This window comes from Antrostomus carolinensis, unplaced genomic scaffold (genome assembly GCF_000700745.2).
Source record: "Antrostomus carolinensis isolate BGI_N321 unplaced genomic scaffold, ASM70074v2 scaffold5566, whole genome shotgun sequence".
NCBI classification, from domain to species: Eukaryota; Metazoa; Chordata; class Aves; order Caprimulgiformes; family Caprimulgidae; genus Antrostomus; species Antrostomus carolinensis.
Window position 1 is genome coordinate 113,698 of NW_010322388.1, and position 10,996 is coordinate 124,693.

The following is a 10,996-nucleotide window of genomic DNA, read 5'->3' on the forward strand; positions in this document are numbered from 1 at the left end:
TTCGCCTCCCCTCCCCTCGCCTCCCCTCCCCTCCCCTCCTCTCCCCTCCCCTCCTCTCCCCTCCCTTCTCCCTTCTCCCTTCTCCCTTCTCCCTCTCCCTAGAGTAGAGCTGATGTCTGACAAAAGCTGTTTACGTCTCTCCACATGACAGTACAGAGAAGTGAACTTAGGTAAGTGTTCAGCCTGGGATTAGCATAGTAGGAAAAACATCACTTTAGGCAATTTCTTCCTCCCTATTTATGGATTTTTTAAAAAATTACATTTATTTTAGGATGAGCAATACAGCAGGAGGTTAAACAAGGGAGAACCTAATCTATGCCTCTTCTGTATTCTGAGATGGCTTTTGCTTCTGCAGATGGTGGACTGCTGGGAATGTAAAAGGGCTGCAATCAGGAAATCAAGCTGCACTGAGAGCACCAAAATTGCGACCAATTAGCACAGTGCATGTATCCACTCAGTGAAGTCATTAAAGGGACAAATCTGTTTTGTCCACCCCTGAGTAAAGCTTGGGACACAATCTGCAATTCTTTGAAAGCAGAGAAACATCCCTGAGTTAGATGTCACCAAATGTAATGTCTTCAACAGGAGGAAAAAGTTCATGTCTAAAAACATGCCAGTTGGAATCTGGTTTTGTTTTTGGGGGGTTTGTTTTGTTTTGTTGTTTTTTTTTAAGATAAGAATGATTTATTAATAGAAATAAAAGAAAATTTAAAATAATACTAATATTAAAATAGTAGTGATAATGGTAACAGTGATAACAGTAACAAAATATACAAATGAGTGATATCCAGTGCAATTGCTCACCACCCATTGACCAAGCCTGGCCCGTTCCCAGATAATGATCCTGGAGGAGCGACAATCCCAAACTGAAACCGCAATCCTGGAAGAGTGAGAGCCCGAGCGAAAGCCAGAGAGAGCAAGAGAGGAAGAGACCCTCACTAATATACTAGACATGATATGATATGATATGATATGATATGATATGATATGATATGATATGATATGATATGATATGATATGGAATATCGCATTGGCAGAGTCAAACACCAATTTAGCTTATTAATTTAAACATTCCTTGCCCCCTTAGATCTTGCACTTGTAGACTAACAGAACATGGAGTCCTTCACTTCCAGCAACAGAAATGTAAACGTTGGTATGTTATCAGTGTTTGTCTCATAATAAATCCCAGGATGAAAGCAAAGCACAGCATTATTCTAGCTACTAAAAGGAAACCCAGCTCTGTCCCAGCTAAAAACCAGGACAGTAGTTTTTCAGCTTCCCCCTTTTCAGGCCAAATTGCCAAGCTGGCTTTATTGTTGAAATGTACACACGGCTGATTCATAAAACATTCATGCAGGGTTTTTACTCTCTTGGAAAGAAGGGACTGGGCTGCTTCCAGAGAGGGAATGTGTTTTTGTGCTTCATGTGATCCTTCTGCCTTCACTCAAAAGTAAGCAGAAGGCTGGCGTTGCCTCCACATTCCAGGAGTATTGAGACGGGAGGAGACCAAGGTGGAAAGCAAATGGACGTCAGGATCTCAATGGGTGGTTTTTCTGCTGTGTCTCCTTGCTGAGCTATTCTCAGCAAAGCCTTGTGGCAAAGGCACTGCAATGAGACCCTGGAGCACCCTGTTTCCAAACCTGCTGCTCAGACTTGCACAAGTGGAGCAGATCCTTTAAGCAATGCCCTTACCTCATGTGTGAAACAGGAATGAGGAAAGTTTTCTTTTTTTCTGTCTATTTATACTGCTAAGCTTCAGGGCAGGGACCAGCTCCTGCATGGTTTGAAGGGTGTGGTGGGTCCATGACAAAACTAAAACAACTTACTAGCAGACTGTCACCAAGAAAATGTTTGCTCTAACCTCCTGGTGAGATTGTTAAAGGAGTGTAAGAAACTCTTTTACTCTTTTTTTTTTTTTTTTCCCCTTCATATTGCTTTTATTCTGCCTGAACTCCCCCAGCTCACTATAGGGACAGCTTCACTTTCCACCACTGACAGAGTTATGGGAAGAGTACTGGCAGTACCACGTTACATTGCTCCTTTTCTAGCAATTGGAGGTTTTATTTGCATTGCCAAATCATCCTCTTGCTTTAAAGGTGTCTGGATGTGGTGGTAAAACAAATGAGGAATGTGGGCACTCTATCTAGGCTGCAGAAATGTATGCCCAAAATTGCATGAGGCCTAAGGACAGAGCATTAGGTCAATGCCTTAGGACCTACACGTACCTGAAAATGCAAGGGAAGGAGGAGGGAGAGGTGGGAAATAGACAAAGTCTTAATTTGCAGTGTCTGCTGGCTACTCACTGGTAATTTTTGCAAGGGACTTCTTGGCAGCTCACCACTGGGGATAAGAGGGGTAAGAGCATGTGTGTAGATGGGCTGATAACTCAGCTCAGTGGCTGGTAATCTTTCTGCTCTAATGAACTGCATGCCAAGATTTTCTTGTGGTCAAAAGCCATCAGACACATATTGAGTACTTTGGACTGTCAGAAAGGGGTAGATGAGAGCCCCAAGGAGTGGATGCAATGATTCTCCAGAGCTCCGTGCAAAGGGGACAGCCAAGTGCCATCACCTTCAACAAATCCTGGTGGCTCAGTCCCTCTCCACCATGAATATTCATGTTACTGACCCAACCGCACTATCACAGCCCTGTACCCTCCTCAGCTACCTGTAAAGGGTTTACAAATTGCACCAAGTTCCAGGGCCACAGCCTGGGCTCTCTGAGCTTGTGCTGTGGAAATGTGTTCCTGTGCTCTCTAAAGCGTATACCCCAGTGCTTTCCAAGAGATCTATGAAGGCTTTGTAGGGCTCAGCAGAGCTTTTGCTGCAGGTAACACAGCTGTTAATGTACCTGTGCTAAGGTATTTAATTCATGTGTGGCATAAGCTGCAGTCACAGCTTTGCAGACAAACCATGGTAGGCGTTCCTGGCTCTCTCAGGCTGATTTAGAAACTCTTCCACCCATCTGTGCCTCTTCTTTTTCATCACTGTCTGGCTTACTCCTACTTTAAGAGGGGTCAGACATCTTCAGGAGGAAGCTCTGCTTTTTTAGCAGTGACCGTTTGAGAAATTTAGGTATAGTGTGTATCATTAGGGAACTGTGACTGTTAAATATTGCAGTATGCTGCTATGCTCTGAACTATACTGCAATCAAGCGATGCAACGCCATGAAGATTTTGAGGGTCAGGGCTCCCTTTCTCTGCTCCCCCTTCGCCCACAGTGGCACACTTACGTAGAATGAGCCTGGTTGCACATTTGCTACCATCTCAGAGCTGTCTGGATTTGCTTCCAGTGTCTACCATTAAATGGCAGGAATCCCTGTGGGTTGTTTTCCTTAGTTCAGAAGCACTTGTGACCATGCTGTCCTCCTGAAAGTCTGTTTGGCAATGGTGATAGCTCAAGAGATTTAGTGGGCAAAGCTGACTCCTAAGAACTTTCAATTTTTTTCAACTTTGGAGTCAAAGGCTCTGTAATGCATCAGAGAGGCTGTGGAGTGTCCATCCTTGGAGGCTGTCTGGACACAGTTCTGGACAACTGGCACTAGGGGCCCCTGCTTGAGCAGCTGTGTTGAGCCAGATGATCTCCACTGGTTCTTGCCAACCTCAGCTACTATGTGATTTTGTCGTCAGATGCACCACAACCCAACCTCTTCCTCTTTCTTTCCTCTTTTAATTTCACAGTGAAGTGTCATGCATTTCTATTTTGTGTGCCTCTTCCCACATTCAGCTCTGAGGACCAGCACTGCAGCATATTTCAAGAATTTTTACAGAACGCTCTAGTCACAAAGGAAATAATGACTTTTCCATTATTAGGATCTCATGAATGTCTTGTTTCTGTCAAAACAAATATGATGTAGACTACAACTATGGTGAATAACATGGGGATCAGTTCCCAGTGAACTATTATTGAGTGAACTTGCCTCTAACATAATTTATTGCTGTCCTCCTGACGTATTTGGTAATCAGATACAGGTTGCTGTTTCTAATAGCAAATGTCTGGGAGACAATCATGGGGATCCATTCTCTTTCTTGTCTCTCTGATTTGCACCCTGCAGGCATCAGACCTGATTATTTGGCTTGTACTGGGATGAACTCTACATTTTTGGATATGCGAAGAAGTACGTAACTTCTCCTTGCCTGTGGAAGTGGCTTTTGGGCTGAGGCCTCCATGTCCTCTCTCCAGAGGGGATAAGTACAGTATGGAGATGAAAAGATATCTAGAAACAAGTGGGCTTATTTAACATATGAAGAAAAACATTAGAGGAACTAACTTGAAAACATCTAGCAGCTGATAAGCATCTGTAATTTAAACTTCAGACTTCTTTGATGGACTTTACTCATCAGTGACAGGAGCAGAACAGCCCCAATTTACGTGCTTTAATTAATGCAGGCAATCTGAAGACACAGTCTGCTCTCAGAAGGCATCACACAGTAGGACTTTTTCTTGGAAAAGCTTTTCCCAAAGCCCTGGGCCTGCTATGCTCATCTGAGCCCTGTGACCATATGTTGCACTGGCTTTTGTCAGGGGACCCAGCTGTGAAGCCTTCCTTTTGTCACAGACTGACTTCTTCTGCTCAGGCATCCAGGCAGCCTGAGAGCACACTGCTGCAGGAACCACTCTAACCATACCCTCCAGAGCAATTAATCTTTAACACCTTGGCCATAGAGCTTGTGATGATGGTGAAGCACAGCCACACTCTCACCTCCAGTCCTGAATCCATCAGCCTTCATCATCATCATCAGCTGCGCTGAGAGCCCCATGTGGCAGGTGCTGTTTTGGCACATGATAGCAATGAAACCTGATGGCTTCCAAAAGCATTTTATTCCTTCTTGATCTGTCTGCAGATCTATCAGCCGTGTCTCAGCCCTACCTGAGAAGGGAAAGCGACAGAGTCCTGGAAGATGTTATGTCTTTCCCACTGTCACAGGTGAGAGCCCTCTCCTTTGGTGGCAAATGAACATCAGGAGTAAGATGCTTTATTTCAACCTGTTACCATTACACTGTTTGAAATGCTTCAGAGATTTTTAATTCTTCCTATAGACCATCTTCAGAGCTTTATCCACTTTCACAATGGCCATTCAGACCTATTTTGCTGTGTTAGTTACTGGATAAATAATATAAATAATAATTCCCAGTTAAAGTATTTTACTAAATATCTGAATAAAGGCATGGTGCCTACATACGTTTCTCCTATTTCTTAGGTGTCTTGAGCACTGTTAATTTTTTCACCTGATTAGAAATACAGCTCAGATTGCCACCACGCATTTCAATACTTCTTTCAACTGGGCCATATTTTTATTATTGTTTAAAAAAAAAATAAAAAGCAAGAAAGAAAAAAAAAAAGAGAAAACTTACTTTATAGATTTTCCTAGAAAAAGAGCTGCCAGAGTTCTCAGTAAATCTGTCCCCATGAGATTTCCCAACTTTTTGACCATGTTCAGTTATCAGCCCTTTTCCAAATTTGCACTGGGGTAAAAGGGACTGGAAAACAGTGCATTGGGAAGTCATACAGGAGTGGGTTCATGTGACATTCTGTGACTTGTCATGCCATGAATAGCAGAGCAACAGCCTTTCAGCACTCAACCATGTCACTGCCTGCCTCGCTTTTGATGGAACTAGAGTGAGCGCGTGCCTGTGGAAACAAGGAAAAAGTTAACTAGCACCTTTTTATCTCAGTAAAAGGTCTGGTTTTTGTTATAATTCAATGTTTGCATAATATCTGAATTTAATTGCTCTCCTGTTATCGTGGCCCCTGTTCCAATTGCTCTGTGATGTCATGTAGGATTTGCATTCAACCGTGCTTTCAAGACCGCCATGGAAACATGCTCCTGTTACATGAAACATTGCACAAAGGTACAGGGAAACTCAGCAGCTCCAGCCTCATGGCGTTGGCAGCCTAAAGGTGCAAATGACAGTCAAGGAACCAGAAGGGAAAGGGTTGTCCAGCTGACATGTGAGCTAGTGGTGTTGCTAGAACAGCATGCCATGCCCTCGACTCATAAATCAGTGGTTATCTCCTGCTAAGTTAAATGCCTTTAAGTCATATTCTGTGCCTAGAGCAGGTTGCTCCAGGTGCAAAACCAGGGCCAGACTAGCTGTTTATAGGATTTTCCTGCTGTGGGATCTGTCACTTTGCAGTGTTTGGGGAGGATTGAGTGTAAAGTGCTAAAACTGTCCTCTAGGTGCCACTTAGCTGCAGGGCAGACAACCCATGGGCTCAGGCTGAGGCTCCTCTGAGTCACTCTGTAACAGCAGAGATGTTTGCTTGGAAATGTCACTTGGAGAAGTATATTTCCTTTCCTTACACAGCTGTATCAAAGTCTGTAAAGACAAAAGCAATGAAAACAGGATGACACAGGGGCCTTTCCTTAGTTCAGCTCTTTCATCCTCCTGTTGGTCCCTGTTGAGACCATCCCTGTTGGCTGGGCTTGAATTTGGATTTGAACTTGTTGCATCACACAGCTCACGCCAGCTGCAGCCATTCTGCTCCAAGAGGCAAAGTACAAGTCTGAACGCTTTTCTACAACTGAATTTCTTTGGCTGGCAAGTCCCTTGGCTCTCAGATGACACAAATCAGTTTGGGAACCAACAGGTTGGCAAATTTTGGGTTTTGAGAAGAATGGATTCAACATGGGCTTGAAACCCAAGAGGATATGACAATATAGCTGTGAGATCTTCTCAGGTGCACAACTGCATCCTACCTCTTCTACCTCCCAGAGTGTAGAAACCACATTTATATCTGAGCATGATGGATCTGATGGGGCAAGCAACTTCACAAAATCATGAGGTTACCTCTCGCAATAGGCAGCTGCTCACAGCTGTTGTTTCCCACTGTGGATACACATAGTTTTGTTTTTATGATGCAGGGGGAAAACTTCGGCTTTCAAACCCTTACAAGCTATTTGCTTCACCTTCTCTGTCTCTACACATTGCTGACCTCCGCATGCAGCTGCAAAGGCATTTTTTCTGGTTTAAGAGTACTGTTGAGCAGAGTGCCAGCAGGTGACATCCCAGCCTCTCCTGCCACTCTGTAATTAGCAGCCCCAAACATGGAGCAGTGTCTGACCCTCTGACATTTTTTTGCTAAGGCTTTTATTAATTTGACACTAGTTTTCATAACAACTCACCAGGGAGTTATAACAAACATTCAGCTGTACCTGACAGAAAATGGTGGGTTTATCTTCTCAAATGGTTATACTGAGCATCAGAGGCCAGCTGTAGTTTGAATCCTGGGGAATGCTCGAACTGTATGATGGAAAAAACATGGAGAATTAAAGTGGGAACCTTACAGTTTAAAAGCAGGATTTGTGTCACCTTGAGCTACCAAGCTCTGTTATCGTGGTCTGTCAAAATTCATGCCCTCTGGGGAGCAGGCAGGTAGGAGACTTCTAACACCCCTAATGTCACTGTTCCTGAGGGGACACTGCCTTGTCACTTTTAAACTAACTTAAAATGAAGGGGTGTTTAATTTGTTAGCTGATGGAGAATTTTTTTGCCTTCTGAAGTGAGATTTACCATTGTTCCACAAATAATTGCTCTCAGTGCTTTTGCTCATGCTCTGTCTATTCCTGGCATGAGCAGGCTCTTGCATAGTGACGTTTGGACACCTCAAATTGTCTCTATTTGGGCCAGACACTGTGATGATGGCCACAGTATATGCAAGTTTGGGTATTGGGTTTTTCGTTGGACTTATACTTTTGGTCTCATGTGGTGCTTTCCTTCAGGTTTCTTTACCCTAATGCAATTTGGTGGCAGTGTTCACCCAGTGTATGCTCTATCTGGACAAGGGGATATCCTTTTATCCTTGACAAACTTGAAATGCTCTGTCAGAAGATACTTCTTCATTCACAGGGAGTCTATTGACTCTACCTCAAATTCCAGTCATGATCTGGTTGCTGTAATCAAGGACTCTCTTTTCTTCGTACTGATTCTTCACTCTGTTAATTTACAGCCTTTTCCATATTTTCTCGTTTTGTTGTCCAGTTTGCAAACATCTCCCTCACCTGTTTCCCCTTGGGCATGGAAGGAGGTGTTGTTCAACATGAAAGCATGTTGTCTCAGTGGTGTACAGTACAAACCTCAGTCCAACAGTGGATATTGTGTAACATTAACAAATTTGTTTCATGCATCGCTTGCAAGGCTCATTCCTCCCACCCACCTGCTGAAGGTGATCTTAAGGTATGCATTGTACTACCCATATTTTCATCTCTTCTTGGCTCATATTTTGGTTCTTCTGCCTGGGTTTTTCTCCTCCAGCATAAATGAAAATTTCAAATTCTTTCAGCCTCAGGCCTTTGCTCCATAATGTTTATCCTCTGAGTCTTGACTAAAAACTTGATGGTTTCTGAGAAGCTTTGGATGCACTAGACAGTTAGGTGACGTACCATGTCCATGGTCAGTGTGTGTTTAAGAAGCACTGTAGCTGTTAGTGCTGCATTCCTCCTATGTAGATTTAATAGTGGGGGCCCCAGATCTGCACATCCTATATTTGTACTATTGTTGAATAGATAAATCTTCTGTTTAAATTCTCTTGAAAACTCACTAGTTTCTGTCTCAGATCCACTTAAAATCTCAGTGAGGCTTCCATAAAATGGCTTGCAGTTGAGACAGCAGTTCCCATCTTTCTCACACTCAGTGGGGACAGCATATATATTTATGTGTGCCTGTTAACTGCAAATGGTCTTACAGTGTTCTTCAGCTCGCTATTACCTGCTTCTAATTCTGGTGATAGGTAAATAGGCCCATGCTGTTGTTCTTCCCTGGTTGCTTCCATTTGCAATGAGGTGTAATTTGAAGGACTGCACCTTGCACTCATTTGCAAAGCAAAATCATTCCTAGGTACAGGCAAATTTGGGTTGAAGGAGGGGACAAAGAGCATCCAGATATCATAAAGCAGTGATCTGTTTCCAAAGCATACTCCAGTGCAGTTTCACAGCTGCCAGCAGAGAGGGGTAGTCAGCCATATAGACAACAGCTGCATTGCCAAGGAACAAAATTATGGAGCCAGATGTTCCTCTTGGAAATACTTTACAGTGAACTTGGCAGATGAGTGTGGTAGCTGCCAAGCACATCTCTTATATGGTCATAGGTAATGATCCCTCTATCAGGGAATGTGGAGGAAAAAGACCACACAGAATATCCTCATCAAAACGCTATAGTTGAAACGTTAACTTCTCCTGGACCAAAAAGATTTGGGAGCTCCATGGCAACCTTCACATCGTGTTTGAAGGGTGATGTTGTTTACTACAACGCATGAAGTGAAAAACTTACAGTAACTGAAGCCAAGTGCTTTCAAGGTATCTGTTACTGAAAGGTGACTAAGAGGCTGATATAATTTTTATAGCAACCACAGTTGTTTGTGGGCGCTCTTGTAATTCTCAGCTAAGACTGAAAGTGAGAAGGAGAACTTCTGGTTCTGTTGGTAAAGTAAATACCAGGAGTTTGGGTTTTTGAGGACATGTTTATGCTGCAGCCACATCTGCAACTGTAGAGTCATCAAGACAGACCCAATCTAGCTTTAAACTAGCCAGCTGGGTGTGAGTAGAGACTAGCCACTGCACTGCAGAGCACCCTCATCACCTCTGCTTGTGTGTCTATCTGCATTGTAAAATTTTGAAGCCTGATGTTGCCTGTATTTCTGTCTAGCACTAATATTGCTCCACAGTACTCTGCAATGGCAGCATGTAGACACGTAGGCCCAAATTCATGTCAGCTGGTGGGATACAATTCATAAACGTGCCTGACTTGGGGGTCTGGCTGTGGTGTCGCTGATGGAGAATGACTGATACCTCCCTAGGGAGATCCACCCCTCCAAAGACCCCAGATACCCCTGTAAGTACTTATCTAGTGAGAGCTTAGATGACTGAATCTTTGGAAATAGGTAATATTAGCATCTCTTAGATAACTGTAGAGATAATTCTTGTCTTGTGTCTCCTCAATAATCTTTCTTAAACTTTCTGAATTTGATCCTTCTCTCTTGGGATTCTCAAGTTGCAAACCCAATTCTTTCTTTAAATACCTTCTATTTAATAACTAAAGAAACCAACAATAGCCCAAATCCATCTGCCAAATAAATCTCTCAGTAAGGAACTTACCCTTAAGAATTACTTTAGCCCTACATTTCCCGTGCATGATATTAAACTCACTCCTGCACTATCAACAAATTTAAGATCTGATATCTCAGGGATTGCAACAGAGCTCAGAAAAGCTACAGATCTTAAAAGAAACCTGCAGATCATACTGAAGGACAACTTTGTGTCTAGTCACATCTAGTTCATGACCCCCACCACACATCCGCAGCTGAGGGAAGGAAAAGGTCAGGGGAAGAACTGTGAGTTTGCAGTGAGAACACACTGCGCTGCTTACACATTTTCCAGGGACATAGGGACAATAAGTTTCTCTCCCCATCTAGTGGCCATTAAGAGACTTTTAATAGAGCAGCAGCCTAAAGCGGGGGGTTTAACAGCCCTCCTTGAGTGATGCATTTTGCATTTTTTCCATGCCAGCACAGGGAGGAGATGGTTGCTCCCTTCGTTGTAGATTATCTAACTGAGAAGAAAGCTGAGGGGAGGATTTCTGGAGGTTTCCCTTTGTTTCCAATATACTCTTAATCAAAATATGACAAGGGTAAGAAGCTGAACTGATGGCAGGAAATGATTGTAACAAATGATCAGGCAGTGGCCGCTAATTTTTCTTTCCTCAGTAATCCTCCTTCTGTGGGTTTTGCGGTGAGTGAGAGGAAGTTTGAAATGTGACAGGAACAGAAATATCTTCATTGCTTGACAACTTGTTTGGCCTGGCTGTAGTTAATTCTTTCTGCAAACAATGTGACATTGGGCAAGGGAAGAAGAACGTGAAATTAAAATTAATATGGATGTTAAGCAAAGCTGATACCAACTTGTCTAAATTTGAATAAGGGAGCTAGGAGAGTAAGCAGTGAAAGGAAACGGAGTTGTCTGGATTCTTCCTATTCCAGTGCCCTAAGGTGTTATCAGTAA